The sequence below is a fragment of the Microtus pennsylvanicus genome, chromosome 11, assembly GCF_037038515.1.
Source record: "Microtus pennsylvanicus isolate mMicPen1 chromosome 11, mMicPen1.hap1, whole genome shotgun sequence".
NCBI classification, from domain to species: domain Eukaryota; kingdom Metazoa; phylum Chordata; class Mammalia; order Rodentia; family Cricetidae; genus Microtus; species Microtus pennsylvanicus.
In genome coordinates, this window is record NC_134589.1 from 66,621,588 (window position 1) to 66,636,833 (window position 15,246).

A 15,246-nucleotide genomic window follows, 5' to 3' on the forward strand; every position below is an offset into this window, starting at 1 on the left:
CCACACCTTGAACTCACAGAGATCTGTTCGTCTTTGCCTTCTAGGCACTGGGATTAAAGGCGTGTGCTACCACACCTTGAAGTCAGAGGTTTACTTTAAGAATTTTAACTTTTAGTCTGACTATATTTTTAACACACAGTAAACCATTTAGAAATTTTCTGTCTTTGAATCTCTCTTTACTGTATATCTCTCTTTTTTTTTCTGACTACATGAGTCCTTAATTTAGCAAGCAATATCAGTAGGACTAAAGGCGTGGCTTTGCCAGCTAGATCCAGTCCATTCCTTAGCTTTCCAGCCTCATGGCGGATATACAGGCTGCAGCCATGTTTATAGCATTTCAAGGTCCCTGCCAGCCAGCGAGCTACAACAGACAACACTCAAGTCCTCTCTCTGTAGCCGGCCCTCCTGTCTCAAACAGTCAGAGTTTGCCCTGGCAGGACAGCCCAGAAAGCCGGCATTTTTAAATGGCGCAGCTTTTTTCCTGCTACGGCTGAAAACCGAAAAGCATGCGTTCAGCTTTTCGTCAACACCGTTTAAGTGTTTCGTGGCAGGACCTCTTAATGAGCTGTAGGGTTTTGCAGCTGAAGCTGAGTCAGGAAGCCTCTTGGGGCTACCAGGTAGGAGCGGCACTCAGCACTTTAATTCTGAGACTGAGCGTGCAGCACAGAAATTCTTTTCATCCAAGTAACATCCAAATCTGACAGGCAGAGCACTGTGCAGTCTAAAAACACGTCTCTGTATGGCGGCAGGAATCCGCCATGCTCTTCCGCCTGCCTAAGCCTGATTCTGCCTTCTGCCCAGGAGCAGGCGGGGAGCTCTGAGTCATTGTCAAGGTCTCAGAGCACTCTCCTTCCGATCCCAAGCGGGAACACAAACATAAAGCCAGATTTTGCACTGGCGGCACAGCCCCGGGAAGCCACACTTTAAAATAACGCAGCTTTTTTTCTGCTGCTGTTGCTGAATCAGGAAATCTCTCTACAGCACGCCACCAACAAACAGCAAAAATCTGTGTTAAATGCTCTCTCCCTTATTTTTAAGCCTTCTCAGGTTTTGTAAGTGGGTTTAGTTAGCCACACGTCTGGGCGTCATTTGTAGTAATATGGGCGGCGGCAGGGTTGCGTCCCCAAACACCCCAGCCGCCTGTCCGGCCCGGCTAGCTTATGCCCCAAATAATTACACGGACACTGTATTCTTTTAAACACTGCTCTGGCCCATTTCTAATAATCTATGTAGCGCCCCTAGGTGCGCTTACCGGGAAGATTCTAGCCTAAGTCCATCCTGGGTCGGAGATGGGGCATGGTGTGCGTCTTCCCTGGAGCAGGTAGCATGGCGTCTCTCCTGTGTCTGCTCCGGAGAGGAGAGCTGTGGAGTCTGACCTCACTTCCTCTTCCTCCCAGCGTTCTGTTCTGTTTACTCCACCCATCTAAGGGTGGGTCTATCCAATGGGCCTAGCAGTTCCTTTATTGCTTAACCAAGGAAATCAACAGATTGATATATGACACTCCCCCATCACTTCCCCTTTTACCTGGAACTGGTTAATGCACTTTGACTGGCAGGTGATTCCAGAGATCTCCCTCCCTCCCTCCCTCCCTCCCTCCCTCCCTCCCTCCCTCCCTCCCTCCCTCTCTCCTCAGTGCTGGCATCACAAGTGCACATCCGGCTTTTTTACATGGGTTCTGGGGCAGGGGTGTCAAACTCAGGTCCTTATGTTGTTTGCCAACTGAGCTTTCTCCTTAGGTGTCCGCAAGTTATATTTAACTTAAATTTTTGTTAAGAATTCATACATGAGAGGCTATATTTACATAATTTCTATCCTTCCCTCTTTACATTCCAACTTTTCCTATGTTTCTTTAAGTCCCTCTCAAATTCAAGACCTGTTCTATAATGATACTGTTACACATATATCCATATACATACACACAGGCAGATAGATACCACCTGGGTATTGAGTCCATCTATGCCAGTGTGTGTCTGACCAACTGGACCTAGATAGCCTATCAGAGACCAAGTCCCTGAAGAAAACTGATTTTCCCTGCAGCACCATTGGTTGCTCATAACTACCCATCTGGGACAAGGCCTTGTGGAATTTCCCCTACCCACATAGGCATGCCAACTCATTACGTAGGTCTTGTTTAGGCAACCATATTGTTGAGCTGTCATGGGCAGAGCATCCCTATTATGTCTAGAAGACACTATGTAGCAAAAGACATCTTGGTCCTCTGGCCCTTAGAATCTTTCTGCTTCCTCTTCCTAAGGTGGAGGGGTTGCAATATAGCTGTATCAGTTGGGGCTGGGCACTCCACAGGCATTTATTCTCTACACTTTGACCAGTTGTAGATCTTTATTATAGTTTCTGTCTGTTGTGAAAGGGTTGTTTTTTTAATTCCTAAAAATTATTTTATTATTTTATGTGTCTGAGTGTTTTGCCCGTGTGCATATAAGTGCACCATGAGTGTGCCCGGCACTTATTGAGGTCAGAGGAAGGTGACAGATACTCTGGAACCGGACTGGTTTTGAGCCTCCAGGCGGGTGCTGGGAACTGAACCCTGGTCCTCTTCATGAAGAGCAAATGCCCTTACTCGTGAGTCAACTCTCCGAAGAAGTTCCCTAAGGAGAGGTGAGAGCTGCACTTTTCTCGGAGGGCTGGTGACCCCGTTTAACTCACATTTAACTTCTTTTCCTTTTCCTGAGATGGGGTCTTTCTATGCAGCTGTGGCAGGTCAAGAACTCACTCTGTAGAACAGTGATCCTTACCCTTCCTGATGCTGGGCCCTTTAATACACTCCCTCATCTTGTGGTAGCCCCCAACCATAAAATGATTTTATTGCTACTTCGTACCTGTAGTTCTCCTACCGTTCTGAGTTGTAATGTAAATATCTAACATGTGACCCCCAAGGTCAAGACCCACAGGTTGAGACCTGCTGACACAGACCCAGCTGGGCTTGTAATAACAGAGATCCACCTGCCTTTGTCTCCCAAATGCTGGGGTTAAAGGCAGAGGCCACCACACACAGCTCCTCATATTTAGCTCTAACAAATGTTTAAAGAAAGCATGGCTATCCATTGGGAGAATCTGTAGCTCTTCCCTATATAGGTGTTAGCAGGAAGGAAGGGAGAAGGCTTAGCACTGTGGAAAGGCACCTGCCTCACATGCTGGTTCAAACCCAACCCTGCTCTAAAAAAAAAGAAAGAAAGAAAGAAAGAAAGAAAGAAAGAAAGAAAGAAAGAAAGAAAGAAAGAAAGAAAGAAGTTTCTAGTTGCTGGTGAGCTCTGATCTGACTCAGCATAAAGCCAACTCCCCACCCCCACCCCTTTTCTGACTGTTCCCAAAGGCATTTTTATTACAGTTCCCAGCTTTTTGCTGGGCATGATGGCAGAGACCTTTAATCCCAGCACTTGGGGGACAGAGGCAGGGGGAATCTCTGTTCAAGGTTAGCCTAGTCTATCTACATAGTGAATTCAAGGTCAGCCAGGGCTATATAGTAAGATCCTGTCTCAAAACAAAACAAAACAAACAAAAACCTTCAATAACAAAAACCTAAGTCTGAACCCCCCCCCCACCTCCCGCCCCTGGGTCCTACATCGCATTTAGGTTGTAGGCTACACATGGTATTGAAACTACTTAGGCTGTACGGACCCTAACCCACCCTTCTCTGTCCTTGCCACTCAGGAAGTGTGCGCCTTCACGTCATCTCCCACAGCACCCCAGGTGTGTTCTCTATAGTGCAGAGGCTGCCTCTTCCATATGAAGAGCTGACTGCCTCCTTTACACCCCGAATTCCTGTCCTGAGAAACCTTTACCTGTACAGACACCTGCTGTCTCCCTAAGGCCTTGGTGTCCAGTTATGTGATGTTGCCAGGGGATATTTTATGGAGGAAAGAGGTCAGGGTCTATCCGGCTTTCCCCAGCACTTGGTATCCTACCTTGCACACAGTGGGCCTTCAATGACTACTTGTGGTCTGATGTGTAGTAAGGGTTCAAGCAAGTCTGAAGCAAAGCTTGTCATGAGTTCCCATCCCAGTGCTTCAGGCAGGAAATATCTTCCAACATGGTCATTTCTTGTCCTTATTGAGTTCCACACGTTTTCTGAGTTTTTTCCATCTTCTCAAGCCGTGATTTATTCGGTGTGCCATGTGTCCATTATCCCGTCAGCTAACTGGCTGATGTTTGCTATTTGCTTCTATGATTTTTTTTGTTTGTTTTTTTGAGACAGGATTTCTCTGTAGCTTTGGAGCCTGTCCTGGAACTAGCTCTTGTAGACTAGGCTGGCCTCGAACTCACAGAGATCCGCCTGCCTCTGCCTCCCGTGTGTACCACCACCGCCTGGCATTTGCCTCTAGGTTTTATGTTGTTTGACTGAAGATACAACGCAGTGATAGAGGTCTTAGCAAGCGTGAGGTCCCAGGCTTCATTCCTAGCACCAAAAGAGAAGAAAGTAAAAAGGCTACTTAAGTTTCTGTAACTTTACATAGATTGATGGAGTATTATCTTTGTCCTGAACAGTTTATACATACTCCTAACTAGAGAGTGGCTATCTATATTAGAGAATCACTAAAGCTGGATATAACAGATAGTTAATAAGCCAGGACTAGAGATGGCCTCAGAAATATGGTCATTATTATGATCGTAGTTATATATTGAGCTATTCAGCTGATCTAGGCTGACAAGAATCTTACTTCTCTTTTCTTTATTGTGCGGGACTATGCCTGTCACATGGTCCTGTTGAAGGACTTTTGGTGCCTCTTTGAGAGCATTCTTTTGCTCAGTGATTGAGCCCTCGCCTAGCTCGTGAGAGGCCCTAAGTTCAATTCCCAGAACTGCACATACACAGCGAAGTTCATTTTATTGGTTCTGCTATCTTTAGGGCTCAAACAGTTCCACACGGTGCCTTTAACGAACCTTTTTCTCAGTGTTGTTCTGAGCCAGAAGCTTAATTAGATGCTTGCATAGTGATAATAGTTAATATTTTCTTGCTGGTACTTAGCTTGAGCCTGTGAGTTCTCGCGGTGAGTTCCCACAGCAGTTCTCAAGGTAGACATTATTAGTCCTATTAAATGAAAACGTAGGTTTGGAAAGAGCTTTGATCTGAGCCGCATTGCTAATTATGCGCCTGAGTCTGGATTGAACTCCAGATTCTGATTCCATACACCATCTCCTTTCTAAATGCGGAAATATTGCTGCTATCAAGTTTTGGAAAGCAGTTTAAAAAATATAAATAGCACACTTGTCAGAAAATCCATTTGCTTTGAGTTGTGGATGTGCATGCATGCATGTGCAGTGTCTGGATGTGTATGGATGCAGAGGACAGAGATTGACATTACATATCTTTCATCATTCTCCATTCTGCTTAGAGACAGGGTCTCTCATTAAACCTGGGACTTGCTGACTGGGCTAGTCAGGGATTCTTTCTGTCTCTGCCTCCCAGTGCAGGGTTGACAGGCTTTTTCCACGGGGCTGGGGATGGAGCTCAGTTCCTGTGCTTGCACAGCAAGTCCTTTCCCCCATGAAGCCATCTCCCCAACCCCAGCTTCGAGCTCTTCAAAAGAAGATTTGTTCAGTTTAGTAAGATTGCAGAATCAGGCCCACGTGGCAGCTATGTGAGCTCAGAAGCGATTAGGAGCTGGTTTGGCCAACGTGTTGCTTCCTGCTGTCCTTGGTGTTTCCACTTGCGGTGGATTAGGAAGTGCGCAAGACAGCTCCTTTTGTACTTCAACAGCTGGGCTGCTCATCAGTATCTTCAGAGGCAGGCAGGCCACCGTGCGAGTGAAGAACGGTCCTGTCTGTTTTCGGTCCTTGTCCTTCTTTGGGAACAAGATTGTATTTGGGAACAGTCTTAAAGACAGTGAAGACACATCCTGTCTCTGATTCCAGAAAATTTAGTTTTTGGTATTATTAGAATTACAACCTGCATTTTGACATGATGAAATTAATTGATTTTTATTTTTCAAGAAGAAGAAGAACAAAATTTAACCTCCCTCCCCCAACAGGGCCTCACTGTGTAGCCCTAGCTATACAGCCTCACTATACAGACTGGTTGGACTTGATCTCACATAGATTTGTTGGAATTAAAGATGTACGTCATCGTGCCTGGCCTAAAACTTAACTTTATTTAAAAAAATCTGAATCATAAGGTATAATTTGTAGTTTTGTTTTCAATCATGAAGGCTAAATTAAATATGTAAAGAGACTGCTACTAATATTGAGCAAACTATCATGCATATATACTGTTAAAACAATAGTATTATCTAAGCTAAGTCCATGCATTTACTCTCAGCACATGAGAAGCAGAGGCAGGGGAATTGCTGCAAGTTCAAGGTCACCCTAGTCTACAAAGTGAGTGCCAGGCCAGTCAAGTCTATGCATAGTGAGACTTTGTCTCAAGAAACCATACAACAACAACAACAACAACAACGTCATCATCTAATTAATCAGAATGGTGTCCCTAGCAACTAAAACTAAATGCTGTTCAATAACAGACTTTTATTATTTATTTTTTATTTACTCTTTTATTTTTTCAAGACAGGGTTTCTTTGTGTAGCCCTGATTGTCCTGGAACTTGTTCTGTAAGCTAGGCTGGCCTTGAACTCACTGAGATCTGCCTGCCTCTTCCTCCCTAAAACTGGGATTAATTTGTGTGCCACCATCACCTGGCCTCACACTTTTATGAAAGTATGAAATAATCTGTAACCATTCCCATAAGGATTGTTACCTTTTATAGATAAGTAGTAGAAAATATTGTTTAAGGTGACCACATTTGCATGGCAAGAGCAATGTAAGCACATGTATGATACTTGGGAAGTTTTGGGGGTTTTTTTTGCCTTAGGGAAGTTTCTTGAAACAATGTGTTTTAAAGTATTTTATCAAAATTTCTTTACTCGCCGGGCCGTGGTGGCGCACGCCTTTAATCCCAGCACTTGGGAGGCAGAGGCAGGCGGATCTCTGTGAGTTCGAGACTAGCCTGGTCTACAAGAGCTAGTTCCAGGACAGGCTCCAAAACCACAGAGAAACCCTGTCTCGAAAAACCAAAAAAAAAAAAAACCAAAAAAAAACCAAAATTTCTTTACTCTATCACATTATTCTTACTCAGTGAAAATAGGATACAAGGTTGTCACTGGCCAAAAATTGTATCAAATGTCAATTAAATGGTTACTGAACATAGAAGAACTGGGAAGCCCAGATGATGTAAGTTAAGACCTAATGGTTGGTTGACAGGCAGAAAATGGAAAATAAAAATGGTTGTTTTTGTTGTTTTAAATTTGCTCTTATCTTGGGGATGCTTAATTTTTTCATTTTCTCTAGGTGCTTGGGATGCATCAGTTGATTAGAACAGCCATCCCCAACCTCAAAGGTCTGCATATGTAGCTCGGGGTAGCATCCACCAAGCAAGAGCAGGTCCCTGGGTTCTGACCACACCACTGCAGAAATTAAAACCAGCCAACCCAAATACCCAGCTTCTACTCAAGAAAAATAGCCACACAAAAACAAAAGTATGAAATAAATTGTGAAGCTTGTTCCCGGGAGAAGATAACAGGGGCAAGATGGGGAGGATTGAGCCTGTAGCAATTTAAAGTAGTATGTTTAGATTAAGTGTCATTGCTAAGGGAGATCTGAGTGGAGTTGTGGAGTGAAGGTAGACATTCAAGAATGTCCCAGTCCCTGAGTAGCAGTCTGGAATATGCAAGCAGCAGTTGGAGATGAATTCTGAGACCTACAATGAAAAACCAAATCCCAGGGACTTTGTTAGCTACTGTGAGATCTTATCTTCTACAGTAACTGGAACTCTGGTGGATTTTGATCAGGTGAGACATGAGCTGACTCTCCTCGAGGGAGGATATTCTCCCTGTTGTTTTGACAACAAACTGGGTTGATGGTGGCCAGGGGGGCCACTTAAGAAGGCCGCTGAAGTATGACTGGGGCCACGGATGACACAAACAATGTAGGTGAAAAGTTGTCTGATTTTGGTTTATTTAGAACGTTGAACCATACCAACTTCTCTTATTGACAGAATGGATATAAAAATGAGAATGAGAGGAACCAAGCGGTACTCCCGTTTTGAGAATGAACGGCTAGAAAATCCCTATCCATCGTGATGGGCAGCTGGCTCCATCTCTGAGAATGTCTCGCTAGATTTCAAGTGAAAGACGTTCCACTCTTTTCTTGCTTCTGGGTACATGAAGTGTACAACTAATGTAGTCATAAAGCAGAATGTGGGGGCTGAGGCAGGAGGACTCCTGTGAATTCCAGTCAGCCAGGATTCTACCCCAAAAGACCTTAGGCATGTGTTACACACACTTGTAATCTCAGCATTTGGGAGGAGGCTGCAGGAGGATCACGAGATCCAGGCCAGTCTTAACTACATAGAGAGTCTGACGCCATTCGGGGGCCACAAAGAGACCCTGTCTCAAACAACAAAACCAAACCAAAAAATGATTCCACAAGAAGTCACTAGACACTTTTCACATATTTCAAATGATAGGTACATAGATGTTCTTGTCTCTATGCCCGCCAGTGAGTCAGTGATTCTGATTCCTTAAAAGTAACGTGACCGAGGGTTTGAGGCAAAGAATTCTCAACTGCTACCAGCTGAGAGACACCTGGTGCTGGCCAGCTCTGCCCCGCAGCGCCCCTGCTTGCCCAGCAGCGCCCCCGCTTGCCAGGCGCTTCCATTTGCCGCATCTAGACGGGAATGGGCTGTGGCCCGCGGCCGGGTTCTCCATCTTCCCCACCGCCCACCCAGCGGGTCACTCTGTGCGCGCGCCTGGCATCCCCTGGGGGCTCACCGCCCCCTCACTGGGCGGGGCCTCGCAGCATCCAGCCCGCCTACTGGGGGGTCAGGGCGGGTCCTTGCGGTGGGGGCGTGGCCGCGCAGCCGTACACACCGTCTGTGGCTCCGCCTCTGCGCGCGCGAGCCTGGGCGGGAGGGCGGAGCCCGAAGCGGGGAGCGCAGCTGCGGGTGTGTGGAGACCCTAGGAGCGGCGGAGCCGGGCGCTCGGAGCCGCGCGGCCGGAGCTGGCGACCGAGACAAAGGCGACGGTGAGTGTGGAGAGGGCCCCGCGGTGGCCCCGCGGCCAGAGGCGCCAAGTACAGAGCCGCCGTCCGGAAGGCTGAGAGCGAGGGCGGCCCGGGCCTCCCCGCGCTGCGGATCGGGGCTGCGGGTTGGGGCTGCGGCTGCGGCGGCTCCATTTTTCAGGTCTGGGTGAGGTCCTCACGCGAGGACCGGTGTGTGGTGCTCTTCATTCTCTGGGAGGCCGGCTTCCACCGTAGCCTGTACCCTTCCGACGAGGGAGGCTCTGCGGACGGACCCCTCCCCCAGCCCGCTGCCCCGCTAGTCTAGACCGGCTCGGAGCGGCCGGGCTCCCGGACCCCGACTCCCGCCCGGCCTGCCGGGGACCCCGGGAGAGGAAGCCGGGCCGCCGCCTCGCAGTCGCCGCCGCGACTCTTACAGGTTGTTGCACCGGGAGCTGGCAGCCGTGGTGGTGGTGGTGAGCATTACTAACGGGTGTGGTAGGTAGCGGCTCGCTGACGTCGCGTTCCGAGCTGTGGAGCAGCCCCTGGCCGGCTGATTTCACGTAACCCCGGGAATTCCTCTTCAGCAGCAGTGATTGCTGCTGATAACCTTTCGCGGAGGAGTTTGGTGGTGATGCGCGGAGCTCAGAATTGAAACGTTCTGGCCCTGGGAGTGAGGCTCAGTGGCAGAGAACTTGCCTCGCACGCCGGAGGCCCCCAGTGGTTCAATGCTCGGTACCCCTGCCCGCCACAAAGAAAAAAGAAAAATGTAAATGCTTTATTAAAGGACCTAGCGTATAATACGTGCTCAATAAAATACTGGTGCAATGAATGAATCTCGAGTCACCAGGCAGAGCAGCTGATCCTACTGGTAAGATTAGGCACACAACTCTTGACTCAGGTGAAAGATGTTGGTGGCTGCCGCTCCACGGACACTATTGGTAACTTTTTCAATCATTATCACCATCTTTGTAGACAGTGCGCTTGAGATGTGGGGTTTTGAGAGAAGTTGGTTTACAATTTTCTGTTGCTTGACAGGCCTTATTATATCTCATCTTCTTTCAAAGTGAGAAACACCTTCTGTAAAGGTGTTGGGGTGTGTTTTGAGGCCTAGCTTTCTATTTCGTAGAAGTAATTCTGCGTGTGTGCTTTTGAGGGTCTTGAGAATCTGTACGAGCCAGAGAGAGCTCTGACCTTTAGGGGAGGGACCTAATGTCTTCCTGGTGGGTAAACATCGCCGAACACCTATGAAGCGCAGAGACTGCTGTTGGATGCTCTTTGTGGAAGGGACAGAGCCCAAAGCCATTTCTCTCTTAAGCTTGAGCATGGAGTTCATTCTGTGGTGTCCATGTAGCAAATGAGGACTGCCTCAAACCTCGGCCCCACTTCATTTAGTAAAGATGGCTGGTGAACTTCAGGAAGTGTTAGTTCACAGCAGTCTACTTGAAAGTTAATAAGTGACTCTTTAAGGCTAAGATTATTAGGTTATAGTTTTATTTGTCCGCTTAATAAAAATCCGTGTAGATTTTAAAGTGACAGGAAGAGTGGTTTCAACAAGATGGTGTTTTTTTTTTCCTCCTCTGAACTAGATTTGGATGCAGTGTTTTTATTGATAGTGTGATTTCAGATGTGTTTCAGTAAGAATCTTTGTCATAACATTTTCTTTAATTAAGAAGAAAAAACAAAACAAAACAACCCTGGGTGGTGGTGGTGTCACATGCCCAGCACTCAGGAGGCAAAGTGGGTCTGTGTGATTTCCAGGCCAGCCTGAGCTACAAAAGGAAAAAAAAAAATCCCCATCCAGTGGTTAAACAAGCACTTACTGATCTCCTAGAGAACTGGAATTAAGTTCCCAACACCCACACCGGATGGCTCACAACTGTCTGGAACGTCATCTCCAGGGAATATGACGCCCTCTTCTGCTCTGTATGGAGCACTTGAACATAGGTGACATATAGACACGATTCCAACACAGTAATTTAAAAAAAAATCTTCAAAGATGGGCAGGGAATGTGGGTTAGTTGATATGAAACCTCATTCAGTCACCAGCACTGCAAACTGGTGTGATAGTTTGAGCCTTAATGCCAGCACCTGTGAGGCTGGACGAAGGATCATGAGTTCAAGGCCCTCTTTGGCCTGTTTGGCAAACTTGAGGCCAGCTTGAGGTATAATCGACTAAAACAAACAAAAGCAAAAAAAACCCCCAAGTGCTTGAAGATACATTGGTAGCTTTATTTTCTTTTGGATGTTTTAGTCACCTTATTTTAGTTCATTTCTTTTCAACAGCACTGGTGTTGTGGCTTACACTTGCCTAGCATGCATGTAATACGCTCTGGGTTCCATCTTCAGTACCACAAAAGAAGGGGTTTGGCTCCGTTAGCCTGTTAAAAAGACTATACTATTGACCAGGTAGTGTTGACAGAAGAAGGATTCTTAGTAATAATATGTCGTGCTGTTTGGACTTCCCTGCCAGTATGACAGCTTGGAATGATAAAACTGCTTTTTAAAATGAGGGTGTGGGCTCGGCATCGTGGTGTGCACCTTTAATCGTAGCATTTGGGAGGTAAGAGGTAGGTGGATCTCTGGAAGTTTAAGGCCGGCCTGGTTTATATAGCCAGTTCCTGGCCAGACAGAGCCAGAGAACAGAGCCTGGGGACAACAACAAAGGATGTGGGCTGAGGATATGACTTAGTTGCCAGTGTGTTTAACATGCATGAGGCCTTGAGCTTGAGCCCCAGCACGGCGTAAATTGGGGCACATTCCTGCAGTCCTAGCACTGAGGAGGTGGAGGTAGAGGCGGGAGGATCAGAAGTTGTTAAAGGTTGTCCTTGGCTGCGTATCAAGTTCCAGACCAGCCTAAGCTACAGGAGACCCTATTTCGAGATAAAACCTACCAACAAAATAGCCCCCTCAAAAAAACAAAACAAAACAAACAAACAAAAACCAACCAACCCCCTCCGAAAACCAACCCAGATGGCGAAGACTATGCAGCCCAGTTGGTGGAGTTTTCCTAGCACGCATGAAGCCCTGGCTTGGATCCCTCAGTTCTGTGTAGAAGAAGGGACAGTGGTGCATGGTGCACTGCCGCATCGCCATGAAGAAAGAGGTAGAGAGTAGTGTTGCCTTCCTTATGAACGAAGTTTCTGTTGTTGTTGTTTTTGGGTGAGATTGAACCAAAGCCTCATGTGTTCCACCTCAGTTGCAGCCCTAACTCGTTTTCATTTTGTTTTTATATTTTCATGTAGAGTTTAAAAGCAGTGAAATTTTGTGCCACATTATGACTTTCTGGTAAAAAGATTTGAATTTTTATGGCTGTTCCTAGTAACAATAAGTGAATATACATTTGATTAGAACGTTCCGATTTTAGGTATGTAGTGATTCAGTTTCCAGTGGGGGCTTTTTTTTTGTAGCAATAATACAAGTAGCCCCACATATTATTGGTAGAATTATGATAGTTTTTTTTCTCTCTCTAAAGATTTAAACAAATTTATTCATGTATTTTGTGTATATGAGTGCTGTATTTGTATATACCCCTGCATGCCAGAAGCATTGGATTCATTATAGATGTTTGTGAGCCACCATGTGGTTGCTGGGAATTGGACTCAGGTCCCCTGGAAGAGCAGCTGATGCTCTTAGATGCTGAACCATCTCTCCAGCACCTTTCTTTCTCTTTTAAAAATTCTTTTTAGATTTTATTTTAGGTATAAGAATGCTTTGCCTGCATGTATGTATATATACTATACTTGTGCCTGGTGCCCATGAAGGTCAGAGGGGGTGTCGTTCCCTGGAAGTGGAGTTTTGGATGGTTGTAAGCCAAGCCATCAAATAAGTGCTGGGAATTAAACTAGAGTCTCTGCAAGAGCAACCTAGTGTTCTAAACAGTTGAGCCATCTCCCCAGTCCTTAGTTTCTCTTTTAAAAACAAACAGTTAAGTAATAAAAATTAAGATTTCTGTTTTTATTTATTTTTAATTTTTTTTAAATTTTATTTTTTGAGACAGGGTTGTCTGTGTAGCCCCAGCTGTTATGAGAACTTGTTCTGTAGACCAGGTTGACTTCAAACTCAGAGATCCCCCTGCTTCTGCCTCCTGAGTGCTGGGGCTACAGAGGGGTGCGCCACCACTGCCCGGTCTCTGTTTTTATTTTTAATTATGTGTATTTATGTGTCTGGGTGTGAGTATGTGCACATCAGTGAAAGTAAGTGCTGGCAGAGGCCAGGGGAGGGGATGGAATCCCCAGGTAGTTGTGAGTCACCAGATGTGGGTACTAGGGATCAAACTTGGTTCCTCTGCAAAAGCAATATGTGTTCTTAACTGCTGAGCCATCTCTCCAGCCCTGTCAGTTCTTTGTTATATTTCTTGTAGGAAGAGTTATATGGGGGTATACACTATATAGTTTCAGTCTGCAGAATGCTGTAGTGTCTGGGCTTTCATAAAGTATACTCTATCATAGTCATATGGTGAGGGAATCACCTAATGATACATTTTGCAGAATGTCTCCATCATTGAATGATGTTTGACTCCGTCAGAAGTTCAAATTAATGTTCTGCAAAGTCTCTCTCCCTCATTACAAGATAATGAAGATTTAATACGGCTTTTACAGTTAGCTTTTGAAGTTAGTCAGCCCTTGTGACTTACCAGTGCCTGAAATATTTTATCATTGTGTAGACTGTGCAAACATTCAAATAGGACTTTCCAAGTTTAGACATTGGCTGTTAGCTTTTTATGGCTATTCTTAGGAGTAACAAAGGAAGTTGTGAGTACCTGAAAACAGAACTTTCTGACTTATGACTTACTGGCTGTTCACTCTTTCATTGTGGTTGTTCTTAGGACCAATAGAATAAGTATAAGTAACCCCTAAAGTTTTAGTGCTAGAGAGTTGTGATAGTTTTAGAAGCGTTATTTCTTGTAGGAAGTTATTAGATAACATACCATGACTACCCTATATTGTAAGAAACATTAAGGTAAGTGATTACTGAGCCAGTAAAGAGCATTGAACAGACTGTGGTGATATCTGATATAAAATGCTTCTTGCTCAGGATGGGCAGTGGTGGCACATGCCTTTAATCCCCGTGCTTGGGAGGCAGAGGCAGGCAGATCTCTGTGAGTTTGAGGCCAGCTTGGTCTACAAGAGCTAGTTCAGGACAGGCTCCAAAGCTACAGCAAAACCCTGTCTCAAAAAAAAAAAATACTTCTTGCTCAAGGGTTGATCCACAAGAGTATGGTCTACATTAGTTCCTCATGGCCGATGGAAGGAGGACTCTTATTTGGTTATTTAATAATCCCACAGAGATCTGAAACCAGTGGTTGTTACTCAAGAGATTTCTTCTAGATGCTTTTGAGCCTAAGGCTCCTTCCTGTCTGAGAGTTCCAGATGGACAGTCATCTGGGCTGGTGGATCACTGTGGCTTGAACAGCAGCTTGTATGTGTGCGTGTGTGGGTTGTCTTTGTGACTTACGCTATTTGCATTTCTTCTGTAAATGTGAGCAGTGTTCAGAAAGAGAAGGTGAGGGTCATGAGGTCAGAGGATGAACTGTTCTGTTTGAACGTGTCTGTGTACTTGTATGCATGTGTGTGCATGCGTGCGAACAGAGGTAAGAGGGAGGAAAGGGTGGAGGTGGAAAAGGTAGAATAAACAGGAGGTAGAATTCCTTGGCAGAAAGTACTTATTAAATATAGATGTGTCTGGTTCTAGGGAGGTAGTTCAGCAGCACTGACTGCTCTTCCAGAGGACTCTGGTTTGATTCCCAGCACCCACACAGCAGCTACCAACTGTCTGTAGCTCCAGTTCCAGAGGATCAGATGCCCCTCTCTCTTCTGGTCTCTGAAGGCAGTGCACACACATGGCACACAAGCATACATGAAGGCAAAATGCTCATACATGTAAAAATAATAACAAGTAACTTTGAAACAATTAATAAATAAAAATAAAGTAATTAAATATAGATGCGACTGATGAAGAGTAACTTGATGGGTAGGGAATTTATGTTTTTCAGATGAAAAGTTCACAGCGCGATTGCTGGATATAGCTCCCAGTACACTGAAAACGGCTAAGATGCTGAATAAAAATTAAATTGTTAGAAATGTTTGTATATACACATTTTTTTAAAAAAAATAATAGCTTCAGATTTATTGACACAATATTGAAACATGGTAAACAACTTTGCTAAGAATATAAGGATTCATAATTTTTGGTATATTAAAAAAATACTGTTTTCAAAGTACTACCCTATCTGAGTT

At 45.3% G+C, this 15,246-nt stretch overlaps 1 protein-coding gene across 4 annotated transcripts in view; it reads left to right on the forward strand.

Moving 5' to 3' along the window:
* The first annotated feature begins 8,893 nt into the window (after positions 1-8,893).
* Cdc42se2 (CDC42 small effector 2) overlaps positions 8,894-15,246 on the forward strand; it is a 69,538-nt gene continuing 63,185 nt past the window's right edge. For 2 of the 4 annotated variants that reach the window (XM_075992601.1, XM_075992603.1), the window contains exon 1: positions 8,894-9,034. The gene's annotated coding sequence lies outside the window, so the exon portion shown is untranslated. The remainder of the gene's footprint in view (positions 9,035-15,246) is intronic. The other 2 variants (XM_075992600.1, XM_075992602.1) reach the window with 1 other exon arrangement.